This window comes from Chrysemys picta, chromosome 16, assembly GCF_011386835.1.
Source record: "Chrysemys picta bellii isolate R12L10 chromosome 16, ASM1138683v2, whole genome shotgun sequence".
In the NCBI taxonomy this organism is placed as follows: Eukaryota; Metazoa; Chordata; order Testudines; family Emydidae; genus Chrysemys; species Chrysemys picta.
Window position 1 is genome coordinate 13,587,122 of NC_088806.1, and position 11,063 is coordinate 13,598,184.

The window sequence follows — 11,063 nt, forward strand, 5'->3', positions numbered from 1 at the left end:
AAACTAAGAGCTGGTGGACATTTTCCTGGATCCAGACCCCTGCTGGGGAAGACACATTACTATCTGTCCTGGGGATCAACAGCTCCGCCCATCAATGGGGAAGTTATCTCCACCTGGAGCCATAGCCGATCAGCAACCTTTTCCTAGTAACCCAGGCTGTAGCAGGGTTAGTGGCCTTCAAAGCATCCTCTTGTGACCTGGGGTGGATCTGCAGAGCTCTGCCTCAGTTTCCCTTTCTGCTCAGGGCCCTTTAACATTTACTCACAAGTCAGATAAATTATCAAAGCAGTCCCCTTCTGGGGTCCATTTTAATAAATCCTGCAGCTTCTCCACCTTAGTCTCAATCTGAGCACAGACCCTCAGACCTCAGCGTCCGCCTCTCCTGCAGAATTCAAACACTCTCCTCTTCCCTTGAGTCAAGAGTCCCCAGCCCTCCTTCCCAGAGCTGGTTCAGGTCAGTCTCTCTCCCGGTATCTGGAACCCCCAGCTCTCCTGCTCAGAGAGGGCTTCTCTTCCCTCCCTTCCTGCAAGAACAGTCTTGCTCCTTGCAGCACACCCCTGCAGCTACTTCCTCACTCTAGCTACAGCTTCTCAGGCATCTGCCCTGCCTAAAACCCACATAGGGAGCCCACCTGAGCTCCCTTCCCCAGGGACTACCCCAGGAGCCTGTCCTTTCCTCCCTTATTCCCCCAGGTCTTGCCTGAGTTAGTCACATGGCCTCCTTGACTCTTACTCACCTGGGAAGGAAAGCTAAACTTGTCTCACATGAACCTTAATTCTTCCAGCTGTGGGTCTGAACCTACATGTGGGGAACAGCTCTTCCATATAGAAAAATCTGCAAGGATGGGCCTAATAGTAACAATAGTATCCAAACAATGATGTTGTGCAACATCAATTAATAGACTCTAAATGTAGCACTGCAATGATCAGCTTCAGTCATCTCCCTAGCTCAAGAGATCTAAAGAGAAAAATACTTGATACAGTTACACAATTGTTAGACGAGCTTTTTAATTCAAAGATCTATTTTAAGCCCCACATTGGAAGCGAGGTAAATATGGGATAATCACTGTTTGAAATGGAGAAAGATCAGAGAGCTTTGGTTATTGTCTGGAAACAAGTTCAATATGAAATGTATTTGATAAACAATTGATTAATAATTTGGAGCTTCCCTGAAAGGTTTATTACTGGAGGCAGGAATAGTTAATAATCAAACCCAGTGTCTTCATTTTAATTTCAAGGGTCTGTTTCCATATTATTCTAAAAAGTAGGATATTTGACCACATATTTGTAGATTTTCTGTCCTGACTGAGCATCTGAATGCTTTGCCCCAGGGCGAAGACTATTGAAAAAGAAAAACAAACACAGTGCGGCAGTGAAGTAGCTTCTTACTACTTAAATTCTCCATTTCACACTTCTAGGAAATGGCTAGTAGAAAGATTTCTCTGTTTGTTTCCCAGTTTGTAATCTGGGGATGATGACACACTCCCGCCTTTAAACCTGAGAAGGAAAAGCCCTGCAGAGGGGCCGAGCCACCCATGCTGATGATGCTAACACGTGACCCCCCCCCCATTCCCCCGCACACCTTTGAAGGCTGCTTGTCTTGGTGCCCTTGCCCCTTAGGATAACTCTGGAAACGTGTTTATGCTGCAGACTTTGTGGTCAGTAATTCCCAAGGGCTCGGGGGCAGAACCAGGTCCTTTACACATCTGGGCCCATAGAAGGTATGGCCGGGTGGGTGCAAACCCTGGTGCACTCGAGCAGTGCCCCACACAAAGGCTGGGTGTCCCTGGCCGGGACCTGCCCCAGCCCCTGGGGAACGGGTAGCGGAGGCATCATAGCCAGAGGGGCCACGGGGTGACTCCCTGGGGGGGCCGGGGTGCAGCTGCGGGGTCAGGGCCCAGCTCTCGGATATACCTGCCCTGGTTGGATGTCAGGAGGACTCACAGTGGCTCCTTCCTCATCACTCTCATCATTCTCCCGGCTCCTCTCCCGAGGGCACCGCCCGCTCAGCCCCAAGGGTGCAGGATAGGGCCCAGGCGAGCAGTGGGCACTGCCTGACCGGAGCGGAAGTTATGTTGTCCCGGTGAGCGTTTAGGATTAGGTTTAGGACAAAATCTTTTCATGAAAATGTCAGACAAAATAAAATTCAGTACTGTTCATTTGCTGGGGACAAATTCGCATGGAATGTTCATTTTTAAGCAGTTAGGATTCTGTCCTGAGCTTTTGAGTTTGAACGTGTCGTGAAAATAAGAAACAAAGAGAAAGTCATTACTGATCTGTACTTTGAGACAAATTTTCAGTGCTATCTTCATCTCAAACCCATGAGGATTGTCTCCTGATTATTTGGAAGAGATGGGTACATGAAAATTAAAAACAAACCAAAATCCATTACTGTGTAACCCTTCTGCCACATGGAGCCAGCAGCAACAAGGGCCGGGTTCAGCATCCAGGGAAGAGATGGGCAAACTATGGCCCGCGGGCCACATCCGGCCCGCAGAACCCTCCTGCCCGGCCCCTGAGCTCCTGGCCCGGGAGGCTGGTCCCCGGCCCCTACCCTGCTGTTCCCCCTCCCCTGCAGCCAGCGCAATGCTCTGGGCTGCGAGCTCCTGGGGCAGTGCCGCTGCAGAGCTGCAGCCAGATGCGGTGACGCAGCTGTAGCACCGCCAGCCACCGGTGCTCCAGGCAGCATGGTAAGGGGGCAGAGAGCGGATAGGGGGCAGGGGAGTTCGGGGGCAGAGGTGTGGATAGGGGTCGGGGCGGTCAGAGGGCAGGGAACAGGGAGGTTGAATGGGGTCAGGGCACAGTCAGGAAGGAGGGAGGGTTGGATGTGGCAGTCAGGGGCATGGGTTCTGGGGGTAATCAGGGGACAGGGAGAAGGGAGGGGTGATGCAGCAGAGGTCCCAGGAGGGCTGTCAGAGAACGGGGGGGGGGGGGGGGTTGGATGGGGCAGGAGTCCTGGGGGGGCCATCAGGGAGTGAGAAGTGGAGGGGGGTCTGATGGGGGCGGGGGCCAGCCCACGCCTGGCTGTTTGGGAGGCACAGCCTCCCCTAACCAGCCCTCCAGACAATTTTGGAAACCTGTTGCGACTCTCAAACCGAAAAGTTTGCCCGCCCCTGATCTAGGGGTTCATTTTCAACAATATATCACAAAACCGGCTCAAGCCCACACCCGGTGACCTGGGACAAATACACACCACCCCCTGGGCACCTCTAAGAGGCAATACTTCCCCCTCACAAGCACAGAGTCTGTGTACCAAAACCTTTTAATAAAAGGAAGGAATTAACTCAGCATTAATTTGGGAAAACACCGCAACTAGGGTTCATAAACACAAACCATGAGCAAAAGACCCATTCCCAAGTAAATTGGGCAGTGTCCTGTTCCCCTCAGGGTCTTAAGTCCAGCAACCAAAAAGTCTCTTTAACGTGCCTGTCCCGTCCCTTCTCTGTACCCCACTCTCAGTTGCTGTCCTTGGCCAATGCAGCCCCAGAGTTCAGAGGGTCATCTTCAGAGTTCACCTCCCATCCTGTGTGGAGGGGGCGGGTAAGGAGGCACCTTACAGATTGCACTGCTTGGGCACTTGCTCATTGCCCCAACGGCTGATTGCCGGGCCTCTGCTCTGGCCGCTTGGCACGTCTCTCTGTCAACTGCCCTGTTTGCCAGACACCAAGATGTCTTCAGGGCCCCGCTCATACACTTAACACAGCTCTCAGTGATTTCAGCTGTTTGTGGGGGGAGCCTCACTGCTGATGCACACTGTCGCAAAGTAAGTCTAATACTTAGACCTAGACATCAGTGATCTCAGCTCTGCGGCATGTAACAAGATCGTGAATATAGTCTAAATTAGTTCTTTTATTATAGCATGGAGTGAAAAAGAATCAAATGCTGTCTAGGACCAAACATAGCCAGGTACAAGAGCCTGTCTCAACTGATTGGCTATCAGGAATTGAAACGTTCTTGATCAAATCACTTCCACACCCTTCAGTTACAGCAAACTGCTTGCACAGATTACCATGAAAATTCCTTTCCCTAGGAGCAACAATTCATCCCTCACAGAAATTCTGCCCTTACCCTCTTCACCTAGAGTGTCATTGTCCCTAGCAGACACAAACTTAGGACCATTCCCTTCCTGAGCTTTAGTTAAATTCAGAAACAGCTCTGTGACAACTGCACTACCCTCAACCCTCGCAGGCTGAAAGGTACCTCCTGTCTGCTCCACAGACAAAGAAGAGCTGGAGAAACATTCCCCTTTACCAGACACACAGCTTGGGCTATCATTTCCCTTGTCCCAGCACACAGGGCTGTTCACAGACAACTGCTTGGAGGCTGGGGTAGCTCCCTCCATAGGAAAGTCAATACCCCAACCGACACAGGTACATTCCCTTTACTGTTACAATTCTCCACACAGGTAACAGGTAAGGTATAGGGACACTTATTTTCCACTAGCCTTGTCTTCCCAAACTGCTGACTAGACACAGCCATCCGTTCACAAGGCTGCCTAGGCTCATCCAAGCTTGTTCTCCTCTCCTTTTGCTTGATCTAATTCCAGATTTATTTCTGAGACATTAGATAGACATTTAGCAACTTCATTCACACCCAAACAGCTACTCTGCAAAGATAGACTTTTGGAGAAACCCTCCATAGACACAACCTCAGGATTAATCCTACCCCCTGTGCCTGGTTTATTGTAACTTGACTGAACATAACTTTAATATAATTTCCAATCATAAGATCCTTAGGGATTGTGTTTTTCACTCCCACAGTCATGGTGCCATCAAATCCCTTCCATTTAAGGTGGATTTTAGCCAAAGGCACCCTGACAAAATACTCAGATAAGGCTACAACAGCTACACTTTTACCTGGCAAATAATCTTCCTCCCTGATAAGACTTGCTTTAACCCAAGTAATATCTGCTGTGGTGTCCCTCCATGCCATACACCTCACTCCATTAACTTTTGCACTGCTAAGGGTACGTCTTCACTACCCGCCGGATCGGCGGGTAGCGATTGATCTATCGGGGATCGATTTATCGCGTCTAGTGTAGACGCAATAAAATCGATCCCTGATTGCTCTGCCATCGACTCTGGAACTCCACCGCAGCGAGAGGCGGAAGTGGAGTCAACGGGGGATTGGCAGTGGTCAACTCACTGCCGTCCACACAGCCAGGTAAGTCGACCTAAAATACGCAACTTCAGCTACGCTATTCGCGTAGCTGAAGTTGCGTATCTTAGGTCGAGCCCCCCCGCCCCTTCCGTAGTGTAGACCTAGCCTAATAAACTCTGTATTAATTTTCCCATATTTAGCTTTAATATGAGTTCTAAGGTCAAATTCTTCAGAGACAACAGAAACAGCATTTGCACACAGGGCACCAGCGCTGGGCTCTTGTGTGGCTTGCCTGTGAGTTTATAATAATAGGATTAGCATTTACTGGGGTTGGGGTTTTATTTTTTACATTTGGACACTCTGGTTTCATGTGCCTAGAAGTACCACATAAATGCTATACCACTTGTTTTCCCTTGGAGTAGGAGTTTTTCTGCTCCGGGCCCCCATTAGCTTTTGTCACAGAAGTGAGGCTGGTCCCACTTTTAAATCCTTCTCGCCTCTTAAACTGGGGAGAATGGTGATTCATTTTCCCCTGGTGTTTACACCCTTCTCAAGCCCTGTTTGGAGTATGGACATCCGCAGTCTCTGCAGCCCATAGGACTGACTCAGGTTCCCTGTCACACACAGCTGCTCTCAAATGGTCAAGCACAATGTCTAAGACCTGTTCCAAAGTTATTAAAACCAGCAGTTTTTCAAAACTCCCATGCGCCTTTGCTCTCACAACCCACTTTTTAACAAAACCCCACCAGTTTATGAGCACATACGACAAAAGTACAATCAATAGACATTTTAAACTTTCTAAACTTAACACTGTAAGACTCAGGAGTGGCATTGAATCACCTTAACACAGAATCTTTAAACAGCACATAATCTAAGGCTTCTTGTTCCCTCAATGCATTAACTACTTCCCTGACTTTTCCAGTCAATTTGGTCAGCAGGACAGGCATTCGCTGCTCATCTGGGATCCCATGCAGCGAACACAGACGTTCGAAAGTAAACAAAAACTCCTCTATGTGTTCAGTATCTTTGTAAATGGGACAGATCCTTTCCCAGGTTCTTTTGTTATGGCGGGGAAGTGGAGTATCAGGTGGCAATGACTTTCTCTGCTCTTCCAGTACTTGGAACTGAAGTCTGGCCATCTCCTGTTGCTCTGGTGCGTCTCCTGTTGCATCTGGTGAGCTTCACTGAGGCTACTTAGAATCAAAACACATTAAGATACAAGTACATAGCCAATATTCATAACTTCAACTACAAAAATTATACACACATACAGATAGCATAATCGTAACCAGCAAATCATAACCTTTCCATAAACACACAAAAACCTTTGTACAATATTTGCTGCAAATATATAACAGTGGTTGCAACAATGATCTATACGGTCACAGATTATGTCAATAACGTCACAAGGGGGAGCTGTTGATCCTCAGAACAGATAGTAATTTGTCTTCCCCAGCAGCGGTCTGGATCCAGGAAAGCGTCCACCATGTCTGAATTAATTTCCTCCTTCTCCCCAGTGTGTCTGCTCTATTGTGTTGGCCAAAACATGCTCTCCTTGTCTGTCCTTGAACTGTCTCCCTTCACAGGCCATGGGCAGGTGTGCATCCTGACAAGCTTAAGAACAAAAGAACGGCCATACTGGGTCAGAAAAAAGGCCATCTAGCCCAGTATACTGTCTTCCAACAGTGGCCAATGCCAGGTGCCCAAGAGCAAATGAACGGAACAGGTAATCATCAAGTGATCCATTCTCTGTTGCTCATTCCCATCTTCTGGCAAACAGAGGCTATGGACACCATCCCACCCCATCCTGGCTAATAGCCCTTGATGCACCTCTCCTCCATGAATTTATCTAGTTCTTTTTTGAACCGTATTATAGTTTTGTCCTTCACAACATCCGCTTTCAAAGAGTAATCTTCATCACAAATCCCTTAGCTTTCTGTGCTGATCATTTGGAAGTGATCAGGTCGTGAAAATTACAAACAGTGAGAACGTTTTAGAGTAGCAGCCATGTTAGTCTGGATCCGCAAAAAGAACAGGAGTACTTGTGGCACCTTAGAGACTAACAAATTTATTTGAGCATAAGCTTTTGTGGGCTACAGCCGAAGAAGAAGAAGTGGGCTGTAACCCACGAAAGCTTATGCTCAAATAAATTTGTTAGTCTCTAAGGTGCCACAAGTACTCCTGTTCTTTCTGTGAGAACGTTATTACTGATAACTGCTGGTGACTAATTTAGTGGAGACATTTCATTTTAAAGCAGTTGTGAGTCTGTCCTGATCATTTGGAAGATATTTTGCATGCTAATTTCAAACTAAGAAAATCATTACTTTTCATGTCTTTGGACAAATTCGCATGGAATGTTCATTTTAAGCCTTTAGGATTCCCTCCTGAGCATTTGGGATAGGCCAGTTTTTGAAAATTACAAATAAAATGCAAGTCATTAAAGACATTTCTGATAAATGCTTGTGACATAGGTCTAATGGATTCTTCATCTGAACGCCATTAGTACGCTGCCTTGTTATTTTGAAATATCTCGGTTCATTAAAACGGAAACAGAGAGAACGGCCTTACTGATTAAACTTGGTGACAAATTTCTCATGGATTCTTCTTCCTAAAGCTAGTAGGCTTCTCTCTGAGCCATATGGAGGTTACAAAGAAAGAGAAAGTCAAAAAGTCCTTGTGAGACATTTACCATGGAGTCTTCGTCACAAAGTCATTAAGATTCTGCCCTGATATTTTGGAAGAGATCGATTCGTAAAAATTGCTAAGAATGAGAAAGACATTAGTGATCATTGTGTGTGACAAATTTCAAGAGAAGCTTGATTTTCAATGCAGTTCTGATTCTGTTCTCACCATTTGGGGTAGATCAGTTCGTGAAAATAAGTGACAAAGAGAAAGACATTCCTGATAATTGCTGGTGAGAAACTTAATGGAGACTATTAATTTTAAAGCAGTTGGAATTCTGTCCTCATCATTTGGAAGAGATTGGTTCGTAAAAATTGCACACAAAACCAAAATCCATTACTGATCATTGCAGGTAACATATTTGTCCTAGAGTCTTACTTTTTAAGGAACTCAGGATTGTGCTATGAGCATTAGCGGTAAATCGGTAGGTGAAAATTACAACCAAATGAAAGTCAGTACTTATCCATGCTTATGAGAAATTAGTTCATGAAAATTACAAACAAGGATAAATTTCTAACAAGCACTGATCAGTAATATTTTCACAAAATGTTCTAACCCATATTCTCAGGACAGAATCCTAACTGCTTAAAATGAAAATTCCATGAGAATTTGTCCCCAGCCATGAAGAGTAATGAGTTTTGCTTTGTTGGGCGTTTACAGTTCTTCCCTATTTCTTCCAATTTCTTCCTACTGGTCACCAGTTTTATCAGTAATGTCTTTCTGTTTGTAACGATAAGGAAGCAATTTCTTCCAAATGATCAGCACAGAAGCCTAATGGCTTTGTGATAAAGATTCCATGCTAAATTTGTCACAAGTGTTGATGAGTAAGGACTTTCTCATTGTTTCTTATTTTCACAAAATGTTCGGACCGAAATTCTCAGGACAGAATCCTAACTACTTATAAATGAAAATTCCATGAGAATTTGTGTCCCATGTACAGTAATTAGTTTTGCTTTGTTTGAAGTTTTCATGACCATATCTATTCCAAATGATAAGTACAGAGTTCCAACTACTTTAACATTAATATTATCCAAGAAAGTTCTCACCAGGTTTTATCAGTAATGGTTTTCCCTTTCTTCGTAATTTTCACCAACCAATGTTTTCCAGATGATCAGCATGGAATCTTAATGGCTTTTTGATTAAAGATTCCACTGTAAATTAGTCACCAGCTTTTTTCAATAATGACTTTCTCTCTGTTTGTAATCTTAACGACCCGATAGAGTCCAAAATATCAGGGCAGAGCCCTAATGGCTTTAGGATGAAGAATCCATGACACATTTGTCACAAGCACTTATGAGAAATGACTTTTTCCTGGTTTGTAATTTTCACGAACCAATTTCTTCCAAATCCTCAGGACAGAGGCCTAATTGCTGAAAATGAAAATTCTGTGATAATTTGTCCCCAGCCATGATAAGTAATGAGTTTTGCTTTGTTTGAAATTTTCATGAAAAATTATTTTCCAAATGATCAGAACATAATCCCAACTGCTTGAAAATGAATACAATGCCATAAATTTATCAACATCAGTTATCAATATTGATTTTCTCTTTGTTTATGATTTTCACAAACAGATGGGTTCCAAATGAGAAGTGCAGAATCCTAATGACTTTGTGATAAGGATTCTATTTTTCATTGACCAACACCTTTATCAGTAATGACTTTCTCTAGTTGTAATTTTCAGGAACCGATCTCTTCCAAATGATGAGGACAAATTTCAACTGCTTTAAAACGAATATTACCTGAGAAAGTTGTCACTAGAAGTAATCAGTAATGACTTTCTCTTTGTTTCTTATTTTCATGAACTACTCTACCCCAATGGTCAGAACAGAATCTGAATTGTATTTGAAATCAAGATTCTCCAAGAAATTTGTCACCCGTAATAATGAGTAATGACTTTCTACTTGTTTTTATTTTTCACTAAGCAATTTCTTCGAAAAGGTCAGCACAGAATTCTTATGGCATTGTGATGAAGATTCCATTGTAAATTTGTCACTTGGAGTTATCGGTAATGACTTTCACTTTGTTTGTCATTTTGATGAACCAATATCGTCCATATGGTCAGGACAGAATCCTAATGGCTTTTGGATAAAGACTCCATGATAAATTTGTTACCAGCTCTTATCAGTAAGGGCTTTCTCTTTGTTTCTGATTTTTACGAATTGAGCTTCTCCCAAATGCTCAGGGCAGAATTCTAACTGTACTATTAAAAAGTAAGTTTTGACAAGAAATATGTGACGTGCAGTGATCAGATGTGAGCAGAGTCTGAATGAACCCTCCCCTGACATTTAGTGGTGAGCTGTGGGAAAAGACTACAGAAGCTGATCTCGTTTGCATGGACACACCCACCCTGCTGAGGTGCTCAGCATGATGGGATTGCTTGCCCAAATGATCTCTTGTCGCTCGTGTTGGATTTCCCTGTCTCCTTGTTATTGGGGCAGAATTAATAGGGAATTGTTATCCTTGTTGTGTGAACTGAGGGCAGCAGAACTGTACCTGGCATACCCCAGGGGAGGGACTCACCCTCAACTCAATGGCACTCACTAGGCAGGAGACATGGGTTCCAAAGCCCATTAAGTTGAGAAAAGGTGGAGGCATCTGTACTGGGTCTTAGTTCATGCCATGATATAATAAAAGAATTATTTTAGACTATCTAGAGCTAAAATCACTGATATTTAGATCTAAGTATTAGATTTACTTTGGGATAGTGTTTCTATTGCAAGACAGTCCCCAGTGTGCACTATTAGTGAACCTCCCCTTGCCCCCTAACAGCTGAAATCACGGTGATCTGTGTTAAGTGTGGGGGGCGCTGAAGACATCTGGGCGAGTGGCCAGCTGGTGTAGTGGTGCTGCTAACAGGGAGGTTGGTGGAGATGTGCGGTGAGCAGCCTGAGCACAGCCTGCAGCGGCGTAGCAATCGGCCATTGGGGAGACGAGTGCGTGCCCTAGAAGTGCAGCGTGTAAGGTGCCTCCTTGACCTCGGGGGCTGCACTGGCCAAGGAGAGCAACTATGAGTGGGGTACAGAGAAGGGATGGGCACGTTAAAGGAACTTTTGGGTTGCTGGACCTAAGACCCTGAGGGGAATAGGACAGTGCCCAACTTACTTGGTTTATGTTTATGAACCCTAATTGTGGTGTTTTCCCAAATTAATGCTGAGTTAATTCCCTCCTTTTATTAAAAGTTAGGTGCGCAGGGGGTGTGTAATTGTCCTAGGTCACTGGATAGGGGCTAGAGCCGGTTTTGTGAGATATTGTTGAAAATGAGCCCCTAGATGCTGAACCCG

The 11,063-nt window shown here is 45.0% G+C and overlaps 1 protein-coding gene across 1 annotated transcript in view; it reads right to left on the reverse strand.

The window, feature by feature from the left end:
• Positions 1 to 11,063, reverse strand: part of LOC135976036 (nascent polypeptide-associated complex subunit alpha, muscle-specific form-like) — a 1,165,876-nt gene that overhangs the window by 935,137 nt on the left and 219,676 nt on the right. The gene's annotated exons all lie outside the window — the stretch shown is intronic.